The sequence below is a fragment of the Rhinopithecus roxellana genome, chromosome 3 (genome assembly GCF_007565055.1).
Source record: "Rhinopithecus roxellana isolate Shanxi Qingling chromosome 3, ASM756505v1, whole genome shotgun sequence".
In the NCBI taxonomy this organism is placed as follows: Eukaryota; Metazoa; Chordata; class Mammalia; order Primates; family Cercopithecidae; genus Rhinopithecus; species Rhinopithecus roxellana.
Window position 1 is genome coordinate 56,898,007 of NC_044551.1, and position 20,454 is coordinate 56,918,460.

Below are 20,454 nucleotides of genomic sequence, written 5' to 3' on the forward strand. Positions count from 1 at the left end.
AAAGGGCCTGGAACTAGCTTACCCCAGCTCATGTCTTTATCAGACATGATGTAAGGGGTTTTCTGGTTCAAGGGACTTTGTCTTTGTGCTCTTGTTCTAAACTACACTTTGGGTACCTGGATACCCAACATTCTCTCCCCAAACAACCTTAAGCCTGTTTCTAGGGCCTACACAGTGCACCTTCCCCAGGTCTGTTCTCCTGACAGTGGACCAAGCCACCACACCTAGACCCAAGGAATATCCCAGGGATGACTGCTTGAGAATGTATGGATACAATTTAAATGTGTGAACTAAGGTATTCAGATATATGCAAATGATGTCCCTGATAATGTCCAACATTGACAAATGTCCTGCAGTCAAGCTGGCTTTTGTCACACAATCATGTTTTCAGTTGGGACTCCAAGTTGTTGAAAATTCTAAATTTAAACCCAGCATTCCAGATTGTTGAAAAACTATATTTGTCAAGGTAGGAGGAGAGAACATATTTTATTTTATATAGTTGTTAGACACACACACACACACACACACATGCATACAAAATCTTAGATATCATCTTTTAAATTTTGACATATGGTACATCAGTCTCCATTTATAGTCTTGACTAGTTCCCACTGGTATGAGGGGACTTCATAATGTTTATGGAAAAATAGAATTTAAAGATAAAAATAAAAAATGTAAACTTTTTTTCTCAGCATAAACTCCATCAAGGCCAAGGCACTTTTGTAAGTAATAATACCCATCATTTTGTTCATCCCTGAAGAACTGAGGATCCTGGTAATCTAACCATGCCAATGCAGTCTTCTTTCCATTATTAACTGAAGAAAAGTGAGTACTCTCACATCAGTTAGAATGGCGATCATTAAAATGTCAGGAAACAGATGCTAGAGAGGATGTGGAGAAATAGGAACCCTTTTACACTGTTGGTGGGAGTGTAAATTAGTTCAACCATTTGGAAGACAGTGTGGCAATTCCTCAAGGATCTAGAACCAGAAATACCATTTGACCCAGCAATCCCATTACTGGGTATATACCCAAAGGATTATAAATCATTCTACTATAAAAACACATGCACACGTATGTTTATGCAGCACTATTCACAATAGCAAAGACTTGTGAACAACCCAAATGCCCATCAATGATAGACTGGATAAAGAAACTGTGGCACATACACACCATGGAGTGCTATGTGGCCATAAAAAAGAATGAGTTCATGTCCTTTGCAAGGACATGGATGAAGCTAGAAACGATCATTCTCAGCAAACTAACACAGGAACAGAAAACCAAACACCGTATGTTCTCACTCATGAGTGGGAGTTGAACAATGAGAACACAGGGACACAGGGAGGGGAACATCACAACCGGGGCCTATCAGGGTGTAGGGGGCAAGGGGAGGGAGAACATTAGGACAAATACCTAACGCATATGGGGCTTAAAACCTAGATGACAGGTTGATGGGTGCAGCAAACCACGATGGCACATGTATACCTACGTAACAAACTTAAAGTTTAAAAAAAAAAAAAAAGAAAGAAAAGAAAACAAATAAGTCAGAAGGAGCCAAAAGAGGACTGCAAGGTGGATGCCTAATACTTTCCCACAGAATTTCTCACAGAATGTCCTTTGTTTGATGAGAGAAATAAGCAGAGCTTTGTCATAGTAGAGGAACCTCTGGCGAAGCTTTCTCGGGCATTTTTCTGCTAAAGCTTTGGTTAACTTTCTCAAAACACTTTCGTAATAAGCAGATGTTGTCATTCTTTGAACCTCCAAAAATTCAACAAGCAATATCTTGAGTACTCTCAAAAGCTATTGCCGTGATGTTTGCTCTTGACTGCTTTTGCTTTGACGGGACCACTTTCAGCTTTGGATCGGGCTTTGTCTTTAGGATTGTACAGGTAAAGCCACATTTCATTGCCTGATACAATTCTTGGAAGAAATATTTCAAGATCTTCATCCTATTTATTTAAAATTTCCATTGAAAACTCTTTTCTTGTCTGCAGCTAATCTGGACACAACAGTTTTAGTACCCATTGGGTGAAAAGTTTGCTCAACTTTAATTTTTCAGTCAGAATTATATAAGCTGAACCAACTGAGATGTCTATGGTATTGGTTATTGTTTGTGCTGTTGTTAATCATCAGTCCTCTTCAATTAGGGTGCCAATAAGATGAAATTTTGCCTTGCTAATTGTGGGGATGGTCTACTTCTGCATGCTTCCTCTTCAACATAATCTCATTCCCTTTTAAAGACAGTTATTCATGTTCAAACTGCTGATTTATCTGGGCCATTGTCCTCATAAACATTTTTGAAAGCATCAATGATTTCAGCAGTCTTCCACCCACACTTCACCACAAATTTGATGTTTGCTCTTGCTTCCATTTTAGCAGAATTCAAGTTTTCCTGATACAGGCTCTTTTTATTTTTTATTTATTTATTTATTTATTTTACTGTGTTATTGCTTGTCTTTTATTCTTCAATAAGAAAATTAGGTTTTCAAGTTTTATTGTACAAATAATATTTTCGAAAAATTCAAAACTAGGGTTCAATTCAGGAAGTTAAAAGAATATAGCTTGGAAAAACAATAATGTTATTTATAGATGTAGAAATATTCTTCAGTAGGCAGACATTTCCAACCCATATTTAAATGCTTTAAACTTCGGAATGTAAAGAGTTAATTTCAGTAAGATATTCAATATCTAATTCAATTACCAGCATTCTACAATTAACATTTGTTTTAGTGTTTCTGAACATGGGTTTTTGAAAATTTTTTTAAAGTTAAGTTTGTCTTTACTTACAATGTCTTTCAGATTTTTTTCTTTGAGAATGAAATTGGAGTTTTCTTTTTTTTTTTAATTTTTTTTATTATACTTTAAGTTCTAGGGTACATGTGCATAATGTGCAGGTTTGTTACATATGTATACTTGTGCCATGTTGGTGTGCTGCACCCATCATCTCGTCAGCACCCATCAATTCATCATTTATATCAGGTATAACTCCCAATGCAATCCCTCCCCCCTCCCCCCTCCCCATGATAGGCCCCGGTGTGTGATGTTCCCCTTCCCGAGTCCAAGTGATCTCATTGTTCAGTTCCCACCTATGAGTGAGAACATGCGGTGTTTGGTTTTCTCTTCTTGTGATAGTTTGCTAAGAATGATGGTTTCCAGCTGCATCCATGTCCCTACAAAGGACGCAAACTCATCCTTTTTAAACTGTTGTCTTATCCTTCTTAGTGCCTCAAACTAGATCCTGTTCAGACATGCTATAACAAGTCCATACAAGTTTATTTTGCTGCAAAAAAGTTTTGAAATCTGTACATAGTATTTTCATAATATGTATTCTCTATCAACTGTTTAAAACCCCCTTTAAAATGTGCTGGAGTGATGATCTCTAAAACTCTTTGCTTGCTTGTTATTTGAGAATTTTAGCCTTTTTACCTAACTAATGAAAAACAACTTGGCTAGCTAAAATATTTTTGGGTCTGTCTTTCCTCAGAACATTGTTAACACATTTGCCTATTGCTGAGGAAAATGTTAAACTATTATGATTTTTTTTCGTTATAGAAGGTGACTTGTATTTCTACTCTGATACCTAATGATGCATTTTTTAAAGTTGAATAATACAACTAAGGAATATCTTGTTTATCATGCTATAATAATTTTTTTCACCTAGATTTGCTTTTCAATCTCCTGATTCGGTTATGCCATTAATTCAGGATTTTTTCTTCTATTTTGTTTTTAATTATTTTTATTATTATGTTCTTATATCCCGTAATTTAGCAACACATTTTGTATATGTTAGCTGTATATATTTTGTCTCTACTACTGCTTTGATCTGTTTGTCTTATGTGTTCACTGATTATATTAAGGCTTTATTCCTTGAAATTATTTAATTCATATTTAATTAAATTAATTTATTTAATTTTATTTTGACACTTACTGTTTCTAGTTCATCTTTTAATTTCATAAAGGTGGATTTTGGACCACTGGTTGTTGCCTAAACTCTATAAATTGTCTTTATATCTCATTTTGATGTTCATTTCCTGGATTTAATCTCTTGATTTATTCAATTTGCACTTTTATTTTGCACTTTTATTAACTTCAACAATGTAAAACAATAATGTGAAATTTTCTTTTGTTTTAATTATGTTTTCTTTTCAACTGAATACTCTGTATTTTCCATTCTATATTTCTTTCTCTTTAGGACTGGGGGAGAGGGCTGTTGTAGACAGACCCAGTCACTCAGAGGCGTCTTTTCAGTTTGCTCATGCTAAAGTGAGTTGATCTATGAGAAGTATGATGAATTTTTCCTCATTCAATTCCCACCTTATCTGAAACCTGCTTATCTTCCTGAGACAATTTGCGTGATTAAAAACAGTGTTTCACCCATTTTAATGTAGTTCATTCGTATTACTGTAGCTTGAGGCCATAAGACTAATAGGGAAAGTTTATCTAGAGATTTATGTGGTATTTTTAGAAGAGGGAGCTCCACTTTCTCATCAAAGATTGTGTTGAATATTATTAGAATTCACAACATGATGTCCCTGTGTGTGTATATTGGGCACCAAAGCAGGATAACCTATTCTAAGATGGTTACCTTCAGGATTCAGATAATTCTTCTATTTTACTTTAAAGTTATAGGTTTATTTCAATTCCACTTTTTTATTTCCCATCCCACTCATCTATCCCTAGTGGTTCATTTCTTGTCAGAGCCAGAGGCCTACCCAATAAATTCTGATTCAGCATATGTAGTAGAGACTACTATTTGTACTTTTCCAGTAATTGTTTCTTTATATGTCTTTTCAGCCCTATACCCTTTTTGTAACTCCGATTACACATATTTTAGCCCACTTGATATTGCCCCACATGTTATGATATTCTGTTCGTTTTTTCAGTCTTTTTCTTTCCATATTTTTTTAAATTTTACTTTAAGTTCTTTCTGTGTTTTTATTTGCAGACTTTATATTGACATATCTTTACATTCATTGCTCTTTTTTCTCCTGCAGTGGCTGATCTGCTGTTAATCCCATCCAGTGTATTTTTCATACCAGCCATTGTATTTTTGATCTCTAGAAATTTGATTTGCATCTCTTTTATGCCTTCTGTGTCATTATTATTCTCATGTCTTCTACTACCTTCTTAAATGTATGTAGTATATTTAAATAGCTGTTTTATTATTCTTGTGTACCAATTCTATCAGCTGTTACTTTTCAGGGTCTCTTTCTCTTGATTGATTCCCCCACACACCCCCTACTTGCCTCATTATGGATCACGTTTTGTTGCTTCTTTGCTTGCTAGGTAAGTTTTGATTACATGTCAGAGATTGGACATCTTATGATATTTACATATTTAAATATTGTAAATATTTTTAGGAATTTGTTCTGGGAACAGATAAGTTACTTGAAAACAATTCGAACTTTTCAAAGCTTGTATTTAAGCTTTGTCAGACTGATGATACAGAACACCCTTTAGTTTAGGGCTAACCTGGTTTCACTCTTGAGGCAATACTCAGCTAAGAATTTGACAGCATGTATTACATGTTACGAGGTCTTTCCATTTTTGTTTGTGAACCATTCTTGGTTCTGTGTGATCCTTAAACATTGTTCTACCTGTTGCTTTATGTTGATTCTTCTCCCAGCAACGGTTATTTACTCTGGATGCATGCATTTATCAGTACTTTGCTGTTGACTCAAGGGGAGTCCCCTGCACATATGTTAAGTGCTACTACCCCTCCCACCTCCCCAATCCCCACTTACCTTTCTCTTTTCCTCATGCCCTGTTCAGGCAGGAAGGTAAATTTGGTCCCTGTCACTTCACCATGTCTGGAAGCAGAAGTCTTCTCACTATACAATTTAATCAAAATGTTTCAAAGAGCACTTGCTTTGGACCCAACTATTTTGCAGAAATGGTTACCAAAGGTAAAAGTGTAGCAACAAAGAGAAAAATCTCTGGTATCATCTTTAGATCCTGGTGAAGGAAGAAAAGGGGAGTAAGGAGGGATGTCTCCCAGCAGCATTATATGCTCCTCACAGCTCTTTCTATGCCCCCACACTCAAGACTCTAATTTCACCTCTGTACCCTCTTATTTCACCCACCCCCAACTTTTAGCATGTAAACCTTACATATCTAACAAATACGATGAGTGAGACAGTCCATGCCGGGTGATGGAAGCTAGAGAGAAAAATATATATATATATCCTTATTTTCACTCCAGTTGGTAGGAGAGGAGATGAGGTGTGTTTGACAGTTGACTTTGGAATTGCATGGAGAGGCTTTGACAGCCTTTCCTTTATATATCATCCCATGCATAATAGCTTAACTTGGGAATTTTAGTTTCTTCTTCTCTGACATTAAACTCTTGAACATCCAAATAAATTGCCATTGTAGTTCTATCATCAGTGCAGACATGCTCTGGGAGCCATTTAAAGGATTAGAGCCACATCAGAACCTCGTTTAAGCACAATTTACTTTCTAAAGCTGTATCACTCTGATTAGCTAAATTAGTAGTTCCTAAAGAAGTCTCCTGATTTTAAATGAGTCACTTTACTTGTAATGTTTTGCAATAAGCCTTAATTTACTGACACCTTCTTCTACAATTCTGATTCACGGGTGTTTTCTAAAATCCAATAGAAAAATTGGTTCGCAAAAAAAATAATACTACTTTGAAAATAAACTAGAACACAGCTTGTCTTTCTATGCTCCATCTGCTCAACCTCATCTTATTAAATTCTTGGAAATCTACACACTCAGCTTTAAAATGCCATGTTGGACTCCTGAGTTTTTTTAATGTGTTATTTCTTTTGCATTTGTTTAAATGTTGTTCTTTTGCATTTGTTTAATGTGTTATTTCTTTTGCATTTGCATTTGTTGACATTTTAGTGTCAAAATATGAAGGTCTAAGTTCTAATTAGAGAAGCACTGACCATAGTTGTGCAACACTTGAGATTTTCACTAAATTCCTTGGTTAAGAGTATCATAAAGCTGGATTTCTGAAACAAGTATTTTATTTGGATGAAATTTGACTCAAGCTGGTCAGCATCAATCCTAAACTTGACCGATTCAAAGAGCAACCACTTAGAGAAATTACAATGCATGGCCTCAACACATAGTTATAAGATACGACTTAGTAATGATTTCAGTTATAGTTTGTTTTAGGAAAATAACATGGTGATTAGCAGTATGAGCTTAGTCCTCTGATGCCATAATCTGGGTAATATTTACCCTACGTTAAACATACACACACACAGACACACACACACAAACACACACATCATGAGCATGCCTTTTCTGAAATATTCTAAAGAGATGATGCACTTGACATTGGGGAGAAAAAAATGAAAAGATAGGAAACCTCAATATTTAGCTTTATACTCAACCCCTTAAACTAATGACAGTTAATGTTCTCTTGGTGGACATTAATCAGTCCACCAGAAGTTACCCATGATTTGAAAGCATCATGGAGCATTAGGCCTGAAAGATGTCATTAAAATCATTTCTAGTCCAATTTTCTCTCTTGACAAATGATATCCCAAGGCCAGCCTAAATCCAGGCAAATAAACATGAAAAGCAATGGACTTAAGTCCAGGTCTTCTAGCTCCCAGTCCAGTGCTGTCTCTCCCTCTGCACTAACCAGGGTGAGAAGAAAGTATTTATTCAAAGGAAAGACAGCGGAGTCAGGGTACTGGTTTTTAATACTGTACAACTAATAGCAGTCTCACTGAGTGATGGGAGTAAAGATGCATTTTTCTGCTATTCTTCAGATTTCAAATTTTAAATTAGCTCAAGTTATTTTTAATATTGGCTATAATAAACTGTATTTAAAACTGATTGAGCTAAGCTTTCATGGTAGTCTGTCTACCTAATTTAAAAAATACATTTGAAAAAATAGCAATTTTATACTTGGATTAAGGTTTTTTAAAGAGTTCACAAAAATATCTTACTTGAGAAATATTTGTAGCAACTCTTGGAATTCAGATACAATTTCATTATAGCAGCATTACTATGCTTGTTTGTTTATTTTTAGATTTAGGACACATTTGTTGTGAGAGAGGGAGAGTGTGTGTATATGTGTGTGTGTGTGAGAGAGAGAGAGAGAGAGAGAGAGAGAGAGAGAGAGAGAGAGAGAGAGAGAGAGAGAGACGATAGCTCAGAATTGATCATGATGTATATCTTGTGGCCGGACACGTGGTAGCAATGCCTGGTGGTATAGTGGCCTTTCCTTTTGCCTTCTTCAATCAATTAAACTGGCCATCATAACCCTATAACCTAGCCAACCCCTTATTATTTCAGAGAAAATTCTGACTTAATTTTAATATTCAACTAGTGGTTGTGATGAATAATTTTATGTATTAACTTGACTGGGCCTTGGAGTACTCAGATATTTGCTCAAACATTATTTCAGATTTTAGTGTTATTTCAAGTATTTTTAGATGAGATAAACATTTTAATTTGTAGACTAAGTAAAGCAGATTATCCTTCCTAATGTGAGTGGACTTCATTCAATCACTTGAAGGCCTCAATAGAATTTAAAAGGTTAACCTTCCTCCAAGAAAGAGATAATTCTTCCTTCCTGGCAACCTTCAAACTGAGATATGAGTTTTTTCCTCGAATTCTAATGGAGACATCAATTCTGTTCTTGGGAACTATCAGCCTCAATAATCTTGTGAGCCAATTCCTTATTTCTCCTAATGATTCTATATCTCTGAAGAAGCCTATATATAATGTTTTCCCCCAATTTTCCAAAATGTGGAAGGTAACTTTTGAATGGTAAGTTTGAAAATTAAGCAATAAAGCATATTTCTAGCTTGTCATGAGAAATAAAAATATTAGCCTACAAATTTTAACAGAACAGATTAATTTAAGCAAAAATATACAATTGATAGTTAATTTACTCATATGTAATATGATAGGCAATAATAGAACGCTTAAAAGCAAAAATTAGGGACAAAAAAGTACATTTATTAAAATATGGTAGTTGAAATTTGAACATGTTAAATAATTAAAAGATAAAGTTGAGTAAATTCCCAAGAAAGTAAAGCAAGAACAAAGATTTATCAATTAAGAGACAAAATATATCTAGATTGATTCTTTCTTCCTCACCCCTGCTTTGCCCACATAAACCTTATGCATTATCTATACTCAATTCAAAGTCCCGAAGTCATCCTGCACTCCACCACTACCACTACCTTTCCAATTCCCCTTAGAATGGACTAGATCTCTCTTTCTTTCCACACCAGCCTGCTCAGGCCTTAGCTATGCCACTTGTTGTTGTTCTATAATGATCTTTCCTCAGGTGAAGATCATGAGGACATATTCACCTCTGTATCATTAGCATCTATCACCATGCCTAGTACACAGTAGACACATAATAAACACAACAGAATTTTCACTTGAAAACATGGAGAGTAATACCAAGCCTGTAAGTGCTATTAGGAGGGTTAAAGATAATGCCATTAAGCATCCAGTACAGATTTTGGTCCATATAGTAAGTGCTCAACAAATTGAAATGAATAGTGTGGTAGTGTTATTGGAACTGGTAGTGAAAGCAAAATTGAACACAGAAAAGGTGTTGATTTAATGGGATGTGGTGATAGTAGTAGTAAGTGCTATTAGTAATCTGCTAGTAGTAACTGTGCTAATTGGAGAGACAGATATGGAAAAGGAATAAAAGTAGTACTTGTCAGGGGTCAGCATATTACATAAGAGGGGACTTCCATTAGGGAGATAATAAAAGGAAAGAAAATTATCCCTGACCTCTACCTTTCTTGTGCCTTTGGATCTGCTACTTGCAGATACATATCACGTTACATCCTACCTACCAAAGCCTCTGCTACTCTCTCTAAAGTCTATGATGAGAAATCTTGCTTTTATTATGACATTCTAGTAGGGGACCCTTAGAAAGCAGTGTTTATGACCAGTGTGAATCTTTACCAAGTAGCTAAGTCTGTTCTTTTCCCACTCACACCAACTCCTGGTGCTGGTTCGCCCCTCACAGTTTGCTCTGATCCCAAACCGGGTCATTTATAGCCAAATCTTGACATACAACACCTTGAAGTCTTAGTATATCAAAGAAGATACCTACTTCAAGTATAATAATCTGGCACTTGTCACTTTATAAACTGTCTGTTCATAAAATAGAGACAATGATCTTAGAAAAGAAAGTTACAGAGTTAGGAAGTTAAACTTTTGGGGGAAGGGTTCATTTCAATTCAACGGTATCTATTCAATTTCCATTTTCTACTGGGTACTCCACTAAATGCTACAGAGGATATTAACGTAAATCTGACAATTCTGATTCTCAAACCACTTAAAATTGTATTAAATAAGATGAAGTTCAAGAATTTCATTTTTAAAAATCTGACTTCTAAAACTATGTCTTAGCTTAATAGCTGCTCTAATTTGTTATCATTTAACATAACTAACTCAGCATAAGCAGCAAGAAAACTTTCCCAATTGTACAGAGACTTTTAAGCCCTGGAGAAAAGCAGCACTTAGAGGAATAATATTTTATTAGTTTAAAAGTAACTAGCTATTTGTCACTTATGTGTGGTACATACATTCTTCCTCACTTATAAACTGTGTGCAGATAGGCTGGAATTCCTGAAAGTTGTATGCGTATACAACTTTCTAACAGTTATTTGTCTTCAGAAGTTCTTCTAGGCCCACATTAATAATGACGGAAATTTCACTAGTTCGTAACTATCTCAGCGAGGACCAGTTATCCTCTTTACCTCTTGAATTCTTCTCTAACTTGCCGAATTAGTAAGTTGAATTCTTTTGGAATGACACATTTAAGCCCTCTAAAATCCATGCCTGCAATGTTAGCCCTACTATTATTTCTAGGCCAACCTTTACTAAGGTAGGAGCACTTACGAAAATTCAGAATGCTGCCCCTTTCTCTTCTGCCCTCACAACAAACACACACACACACACGCATATACACACACCCTCTATAGTTTTCAAGTGTGAAGCAATAATACAAGATCTAATTGAATTATTCTTGACACTTTATCTAAGTGATGGTCATTCGGCCCTCAGCTCAGCTCAGATACATCCTCTAACTTGCTATATACAATGGGTTCTGCATTGTAATGTTTCTTACTGGTTTCTGTTCTAGTCCCTGTTTTAGGGAGCTGATCCATTTCCTACCCTGATCTCATCCATATGCCTCTGTTTGAAAACTTTTTTGTCTCATGGTAAGGGATTTCTTAGAGTAACAAAGCTATTTAGAGTAACTGTCATATAATTATGAACGAACCCCTGAAAAAGTAAAACAATAAAATTTACAAGGCCAGTTTTTTTCCTTATGGAATTGATTTAGCTTGCAAAATACTTACTCTATTGACCTTACTTTTCTAAAATCCTAAAGGGTCTGAATTGCAGAACCAAGCTGGTCCTGGGGTTTTTAGTGCAAGACTACGGCCTATAATTCACACCTAGAATAGTCCCATCAAAGTGCCACGACATAATAAATCTGACTTCATTTGTCGCCTTGAAAGCACTTTAATTTCTTCACATTATAAATGTTGCCTTTCAATTTCTTGCTTACCAAGTAAAACTCCTATTTGCTGACATCTGAAACATTCTGCCTCATCAGCTAGTGACCACTGCCACCAGCCTCATGGCTATTCAGTGAGAAGTTTGCCATATGTTTGCAATATGTTGTCTCTTCTCTGGGAAGACAGTGACAAGACCCAGGAGCAAATTTGTGAGGGAGAAAGGGAGCAGAGATGCATGAGCCCATCTTAGACTGCTCAAGTTGCCCTAACAAAATACCACAGACTGGGTGACTTAAAGAACAGTCATTTATTTTTTCACAGTTCTAAAGCCAGAAGTTCAGGATGAAGGAGTCATCAGGGACAGTGCCTGGCAAAGGTTCATTTCTTGGGTTGCAGATGGCCACCTTCTCCCTGTGTCCTCACAGGGAACAGAGAGAGCTCTGGCCTCTCTTCCTCTGCTTACAAGAGCACCATCCCTATCAGATTAGGGCTGTAAACTTTTGATCTCATTTAACCATTATCACCTTCTCAAAAACCCTATCTCCAAATATAGAGGCATGGGGTGTTAGGGCTTCAACATATGAACATAAGGGAAGAGGGGCACACAATTCCCCACATAGAAACACCTGATAAAACAAGAGAGATGATTGAGAAAAACAAATCATCAGAGGTAATATTTGAGGGTTTTTTTGACTTTTATTTTAAATTTATGGTTACAAATGCAGGTTTGTTACATAGGTAGTGTCATAGGAGTTTGTTGTGCAGATTATTTAATCACCCAGGTATGAAGCCTAGTATCCATTAGTTATTTTTCTGATTCTCTCCTTCCTCCCACCCTCCAGCCTCCAAAAGGCCCCAGTATGTGTTGTTCCCCACTACGTGTCCATGCATTCTCATCATTTAGCTCCCACTTATAAATGGAAATGTGTGGTATTTGCTTTCTTGTTCCTTTGTTAGTTTGCTAAAATTAATGGCCTCCAGTTCCATCCATGTCCTTGCAAGGGACATGATGTCATTCATTTTTATGGCTGCATAGTATTCCATGGCATATATGTACCACATTTTCTTTCTCCAGTCTATTATTGATGGGTATTTAGGTTGATTCCACATCTTTGCTCCTGTGAGTAGTGCTGCAGTGAACTTACGTGGCATGTGTCTTTATAATGGAATGATTTAAATTACTGGGTATATACCCAAAGGAATATTTGAGTTTTTTATAATACAGTAAACAAATGAGAAAGTAATGGCATAAATGAAAAAATACATGTATCATGTAAAAACATAGTAAAGCAACACAGGCTTAGTCACTGTCAGGTCATATGAAACAGAAAGTCATGTGTTTAGCATCTGTCACCCCATGGCTGAGTGTAAACTACAAAGAGCAGTGTGCTGTATGTAAAAGTTCTGAATGCCTAGAGATTTTCTCTCAAGGTTTGTAGATAGGTGTATTGTGGGTTATTGCTCATTATCTACAAGCCAGCTATTGTTACAGAAAACACACATCTTCCTAGAGCCGCATAAATATCAATTTCCTCAACCCGTATATCTACGACTTGTTCTAGGGACCCCAGGGGCAAGGGGACTCAGAAAAGGGAAAAAGAGCATGGGAGAAAGGAGTGGGGAAAAAAGGAAAAAAAGAGAAGCCAAACCTCCATGGCCAATTTCTACTCCTAGCACTAAACAAAGTCATTTCCTGGAAGATACAGAATGGTTCAAGATTATTAACTAGCGGAAATATGACTTTGCAGGCCCAGAATACAGCTGCAGTGGCAATTATTAAATCATGATGAGAATGATCTATATATCCTGGCTGAAAGCCAAATATGCTTATAGCAATTTAAAACTATGTCTACAAAATCTTTGCTTCTTCTCTGAAAGGTGAGGTCTCATTTCTCTTCCCTTGAGTGAAAAATGTGCTTGGTGATTTGCTTTTAATAAATAGACCATGGTGGAGGTGACAGTATGTGGCTTCTAAGCATAGATTATATAAGGCATTGTGTCTCCCTTACAGTCTCTTCAGATCATCCACTCTGGGAGGAGCCAGTTGTCATGTTGACAGGACACACCAACAGCCCTAAGGAGAATGCAGTGAAGAACTGAGACCTCCTGCCAAATGCCAGCAAGGAACTGAAGCTTGCTGCTGACAGTCCTGTGAGTATGGCATCTTGGAAGCGGATCTTCCCAACTGTACCCTCATGAGAGACCCTAGATAAAACCACACAACTAAAGTGTTCCTGAATCTTTCACCTACAAAAACTGAGACCATAATTGTTTGTTGTTTTAAACTTCTAAGTTTAAACTGCTAAATTTGCTAAATGAAAGAGTAAACATTTGTTATTTTAAGCTGCAGTGATATATATGTAATGATTATATATATATATAGTCGTATGTCTGATTCTGTTCAGGCCGCTGTAACAAAATACAATAAATTAGGTAGCTTACAAACAACAGAGGTTTATTTCTCACAGTTCTTGAGCCTGGAAGTTTAAGGCACCAGCAGATTGGGTGTCTGGTGAGGGCCTGCTTCTTGGTTCCCAGAATGGCAGCTCCTTGCTGTATCTTCACATGGTGGAATGGGGGAAGACAGTTATCTGAGGCATGTTATGTAGGGGCACTAAGCCTATTAATGAGGACTCCACTTTCACAGTGTAGCACTTTCCAAGGTCTCACCTCTTAATACCATCACATTGGTGGTTAGGATTCAACATATGAATTTTGGAGAGACACAAACATTCAATTCATGACAATATTTAATATGTTTAATAACTAATATATAGTATATATTTAGTAACAAAATATCTAATGACTAATATAATAGCTAATATTTAAAAGAAGAGAAATGAATTGTTTATTGACTAACAAAGCATTGATCAGGTTTCATTTGTGTTTCTATTATCAGTTCCACTTATGTATTTAACTGAATCATTCTGCTTTCATCCCATTCAATGGTGCCTATCAGTGAATGAAAAGGTGACTAAATTTCATAAGTCTTTGAAACTTTTGCCTTTGATTTTTGTAGCAGAAACCTTGGCCCAGTAAATGAGAATCAAGTCACAGTGTAAACAAATTAAAACTCATAGTAGGAAAAAATAATTTTCTCATGTTCAAATTCTTTTATTAGTTATAAAACAAGTCTTTCTTCGGTTTTCAACAACCCAATTTATATGATTTTTAGGTCAAGGATAACTATATTACTCTAGTAACTAACTTCACATTAGGAGATATTTGGAATTATAAAAAGAATAAGTACAAATTGGCTTCATATGAACCCAGATTGAAATAGACAAATATGTTAGGGCAAGAATGTTTTTTCTAGTAAAACAATACAGAGAAAAATAATAAATTCAAAGCAGATCCTTGCCCCACCCACAGATCATCCCCTGGGATACTTCAGTAATCTGGGGACCTGTTATATAATCATTTGTCTACTCCCTCAGAAAAGCTTAAAAAAAAGATCTGGCATCATTAGATCTGTTTGGCTGGTCTCAGCAGTTAAAATCCCTAGACATAGAAATTGTTGAGCAGTTAGGAAGATGAGAAAAGCCCCATTCTAAGGACTAATCTAGTAAGAAGTTTACTGTATTACCTGATTTTTTTAAAGAAATATCAGAAGGAATATACTGCTCTTTTTTGCCTTTTAAGGACCATTACATGCTAACTTGAGCTACTGAAGCCTTCCAGGTGTCTTTTTCAAATGTGACTAAGTATAAGGTTTAATGTTCAAAGGCCAGATCATGTATCAGGCCATTCTCCAGCAGGGAAGCTAGCAGAAACAAAGATCATAGTGGGTGAACTGTGAAGGCGGCAAAAGAAAGAAGGCAGGGAGATTGTGGCTTAAGACAGTGGTTCCAAATCCTGCCACTGCCAATGTGCAACCAAGTATTCCCTGAACTAGGGTCAAGTAAGAAGCATAAGGTAGATGACAGTTTTTATAAGTAGAAAAATCTATTCTATTGTTTTAAAACAGTCTTTTAATATGACTTCTTAATCTCTTCTATTTGTTAGAGTCTTACAATACCCTTTGGTATATAAAGTGATGATTTTACTTGTGTGTTTTTTAAGTGTTCTTATGTGTAAAATAAAGTATAACAGCCTTTTGGGCTACTAACTCATAAAATCTTACAGATAATCCATCAAATCCATGAGTCTGCAAATGACTGGCTGGTATTGAAAATTGTGAATGAGTATGTATACGTTTGTTCTCACACGGCTATGAAGAAATACCCAAGACTGAGTAATTTATAAAGGAAGAGGTTTAATTGACTCACAGCTCTACATTGTTGGGGAGGCCTCAGGAAACTTACGATCATGATGGAAAGCAAAGGAGAAGCAGGCAACCTCTGCACAGGGTGGCAGGACAGCGTGAGTGCAAGCAGGGAAATACCAGATGCTTATAAAACCATCAGATCTCATGAGAACTCATGAAACTTCCCCCATGATCCAGTTACCTCCACCTGGTACTGCCCTTGGCACATCAGGATTATGGGGATTACAATTCAAAGTAAGATTTGGGCGAGTCAAACCATATCAGAGTGAATGAATGAATGAATGAAGCAGTCAATTAACCAGTGAATGAATGAAAGCAACAATGGTGATATGGAGTTGCTGGGAGCTAAGGCTGGAATCAGTCTTGAGTGGACAGAGGAAACTATAATTATCAGAGCCCTCTTTGGAATAAGGTGTTGTGAAGAGTCACTAAGGACAAAATTTGCCTCTATGTACTTTGCCAAAGACCCTAGTCTTATGATCTGTAAACTAGATTGATCTGATTCCAAGTGTCTTTCATCTGACCTGCAACAAGGCATTTGGAAATTGAATCTGGGTTTATGGATTCTAGGGATACAAAACAGAAGCAGTCTTCAGAGCCTTACAGACCACTTAACGTTCATGCGCTTTGATAATGTATTATGCAACCCATGCTGTCTAGGCCTCTCTTACTTTCCAAAAGGTATTCAGGGTATTCAGTATAACTTTTCAAGTCACTCAACCCAAAAAGAACCTTCTGCCAGTCAATCCCCTTTGTGACTTCTTTCAGACACTTTAAGCAGAAGCAGCATTTTCATGAAGAACTTCAAAACAGTCAGAACATTGATAATACTAACAGTAATAAGCTAACATTTACTGAATACCTACAACATATAGGGCACTATTCTTAGCACTTTCTATATACTGAGACATTTACTCAATCATCCTAGTAACCCTATAAGAAAAGTTTTAATTACTAACTTTAGACTTTTATTGCAGCACAAGACTATCGGATTATATTTTTTTCTATTATGCACTGTTCACACAATGAGGTTTGTCTTATTTCTCCCCTAAATTTCAAAGCTGCTCTCACTTTACTCCTTCTTTTACATTTAGTTCATCTTCGTCTCTGGGACAGATTCTGTGCTAGTCACAGGAACTTTCAGGAACTGTGAGGCATAGCTTAGAGAATTAAAAACTTGGGTAGCCTGGCTTCTGCTCTTTTTCTGATCATTGTTCTCATCCCCAAGAATTAGGCTTTTTTCTTACTCCTAGTGGCTAACCTCTGGATGTCTGATTATTTGTATTGCATAAGTCTTTCCTTTGGTTCCTTGGATGGTTTCTCAGTTTTTATGAGGTAAAAATAACCACAGTTCTGCCCTAAAATCCAGTAACTTGTCCCCAATAATTACAGTTGTTCTCTTATGTTAACTCTGACCTGCCCGAATTTCTGCCTGCTGTCAATTTTTTGGAGCTATCACTTTTCCTTCCCTAGGAGGTTGGTCTAATCCCTGAGACCTTTCTCATTCCCATATGACTCATTTTCCTTAAGACTAAATCTCTCAAAATCAGTAACCCTTGAGTAATTTCCCTTACTGAATATGCACAGCTTTATTATTTTGTTGTTTTAAATTTAATATTAAAGATTCATTTCAATTTTCTAGCACATGATACTCATGAGGTTAACTCTCCCCAGGTAGCTGTGCTTGTTCCATACTGTCTTGTCTTTGGTTAGGTTATAATCAAATTCAATCGTTTTTTTGGTTGGGAGAATTGCCAGGAAAGACAGGAAGAATTACATATATTTTCAGATTAATTTAAAATGTAAAATATTGTCAACTGGGGTAGAGTTTCATAGTAATAATTTGAACAATCAATGTTTATTGCATTTCAAAAGGACCTATGATAGGTTCTTTTGTCACTACTTAAAGAATAAAAGGTATTATCCCTTTCACTATATTTTCTTAAGTTAGATATTTAGATGAACAGAGAGATAATATGAATACTCATTATCTTCATGTGTATTAATTTATAAATATGCATGCTAGCAAAGTTTTGATCAGCTTTTCAGAAGTGGGTTTTAGATTCAAGTAAAAACACAGTGAAGAAAGACCGGCAGTCCTTTGGAGATGTTTGTAATGTCAAAATAGATATCGGTATGTCTTTGTCTCAGGTCAGCCCAAGACAAATTTCTGGCTCTTTCTCCCATAACCAATTAGTAATTGATCAACTTCAGTATCTCATAATGTAATATATTCCACTCCAGTTATCCAAGTCACACCCAGAAAGATTGTAGAAAGACAATTATAGAAGCAGAAAAGAAAGTGTGAATGAAAGCAGAAAATAAGAAGGAGAAAAAGACAGAAAAATGAAAGCATTGCATAAACAAACAGTTGCCTATGAGGAAAAAAAAAAAAAGATGAGTGAGAAAAAAGAAATTAAAGATGCTTCCAGGGATCACAAGAAACGGAAACGAAGAAGTTCAAGGAATTAAGGTGATATGGTTTGGCTCTCTGTCCCCACCCAAATCTCATCTTGAATTGTACCCCCATAATTCCCACGTGTTGTGGGAGGGACCCAGTAGGAGATAATTTGAATCACAGGGGTGGTTTCCCCAATTCTGTTCTCATCGTAGTGAATAAATCTCATGAGATCTGATGGTTTTATCTGGGTTTTTCACTTCTGCATCTTCCTCATTTTTCTCTTGCCACCGCCATGTCAGAAGTGCCTTTCACCTCTCACCATGATTCTGAAGCCTCCCCAGACATGTGGAACTTACTATAAGTCCAATTAAACTTCTTTTTCTTTCCAGTCTCAAGTATGTCTTTATCAGCAGCATGAAAATGGACTAATACAGTAAATTGGTACCAGTAGAGTGGGGCATTAATGAAAACATACCCAAAAATGTAGAAGTGACTTTGGAACTGGGTATTAGGCAGAGGTTGGAACAGTTTGGCAGCTCAGAAGAAGACAAGAACATGTGGGAAATTTTGGAATCTTCTAGAGACTTGTTGGATGGCTTTGACAAAAATGCTGATAGTGATATGAACAATAAGGTCCAGGCTTAGGTGGTCTCAGATGGAGATGAGGAACTTGTTGGGAACTGGAGCAAAGGTGACTCTTGTTATGCTTTGGCAGAGAGACTGGCAGCATTTAGCCCCTGCCCTCAAGATCTGTGGAACTTTGAACTTGAGAGAGATAATTTAGGGTATCTGGTGGAAGAAATTTCTAAGCAGCAAAATATTCACAAGGTGACTTGGGTACTGTTAAAAGCATTCTGTTTTAAAAGGGAAATAGAGCACAAAAGTTCAGAAAATTTCCAGCCTGATGATGCAGTAGAAACAAAAAACCCATTTTTTGAGAAGAAATTCAAGCTGGCTACATAAATTTGTATAAGTAACAAGCAGTCGAATGTTAATCCCCAAGACAATGGGGAAATTGTCTCCAGGGCATGTCATAGGTCTTCATGGCAACCCCTCCAATCACAGACCCAGAAGCCTAGAAAGAAAATATGGTTTTATGGGCTGGTCCCAGGGTTCTCATGCTGTGTGCAGCCTAGCAACTTGGTACCCTGCATCCCAGTCACTCCAGCTGTTGCTAAAAGGGGACAGGGTAAACCTTGGCCCATGGTTTACAAGGGTGCAAGCCCCAAACCTTGGCAGCTTCCACATGGTGTTGAGTCTGAAGGTACACAGAAGTCAAGAATTGAGGTTTAAACTGATAAGAACAGATACTACACTTGATCTTAGCCAAAAGGCCGAGGGGTGGCGGGCGCCTGTAGTCCCAGCTACTTGGGAGGCTGAGGCAGGAGAATGGCAGGAACCCGGGAGGCGGAGCTTGCAGTGAGCTGAGATCCGGCCACTGCACTCCAGCCTGGGCGACAGAGCAAGACTCCGCCTCAAAAAAAAAAAAAAAAAAAAAAAAGAATTGAGGTTCAGGAACCTCCACTTAGATTTCAGAAGAAGTATCAAAATGCCTGGATGCCCAGGCAAAAGTTTGCTGCAGGAGCAAGGCCGTCATGGAGACCCTCTGTTATGGCAGTGCAGAAAGGAAATGTGGGCTCAGAGCCCCCACACAGAATCCCCACTAGGGCACCGCCTAGTGGAGTTGTGAGAAGAGGGTCACTGTCCTGCAGACCCCAGAATGGTAGATCTACTGACATTGCACTGTGCACCTGGAAAAGCTACAGACACTCAATGCCAGACTGTGAAAGCAGCCAGGAGCAGGGGGCTACACCCTGCAAAGCCATAGGGGCAGAGCTGCCCAAGAAAATGGGAACCTAACTCTTATATCAGCATGACTTGGATGTGAGACATGGAGTCAAAGGAGATCATTTTGGAGCTTTAGAATCTGACTGCACTGCTGGATTTCATACTGGCATGGAAACTGTAACCCCTTTGTTTTGGCCAATTTCTCCCATTTGGAATGGCAGTATTCACCAAATACCTGTACCCTCATTGTATCTAGGAAGTAACTAGCTTGCTTTTAATTTTACAGGGTCATAGGCAGAAGGGATTTGCCTTGTCCGCAATGAGACTTTAGACTGTGGACTTTTGGGTTAATACTGATACGATTTAAGACTTTGGGGGACTGTAGGAAAGCATGATTGGTTTTGAAATGTGAGGACATGAGATTTGGGAGGGGCCGGGGCAGAATGATAAGGTTTGGCTCTCTGTCCCCACCCAAATCTCATCTTGAATTGTAGTCCCATAATTCCTATGTG

General features: G+C 37.1%; 1 pseudogene; it reads right to left on the reverse strand.

The window, feature by feature from the left end:
* Positions 1–19,324: 19,324 nt before the first annotated feature.
* On the reverse strand, positions 19,325–19,497 carry LOC115896746 (annotated as a pseudogene).
* Between the last annotated feature and the right edge of the window lie 957 nt (positions 19,498–20,454).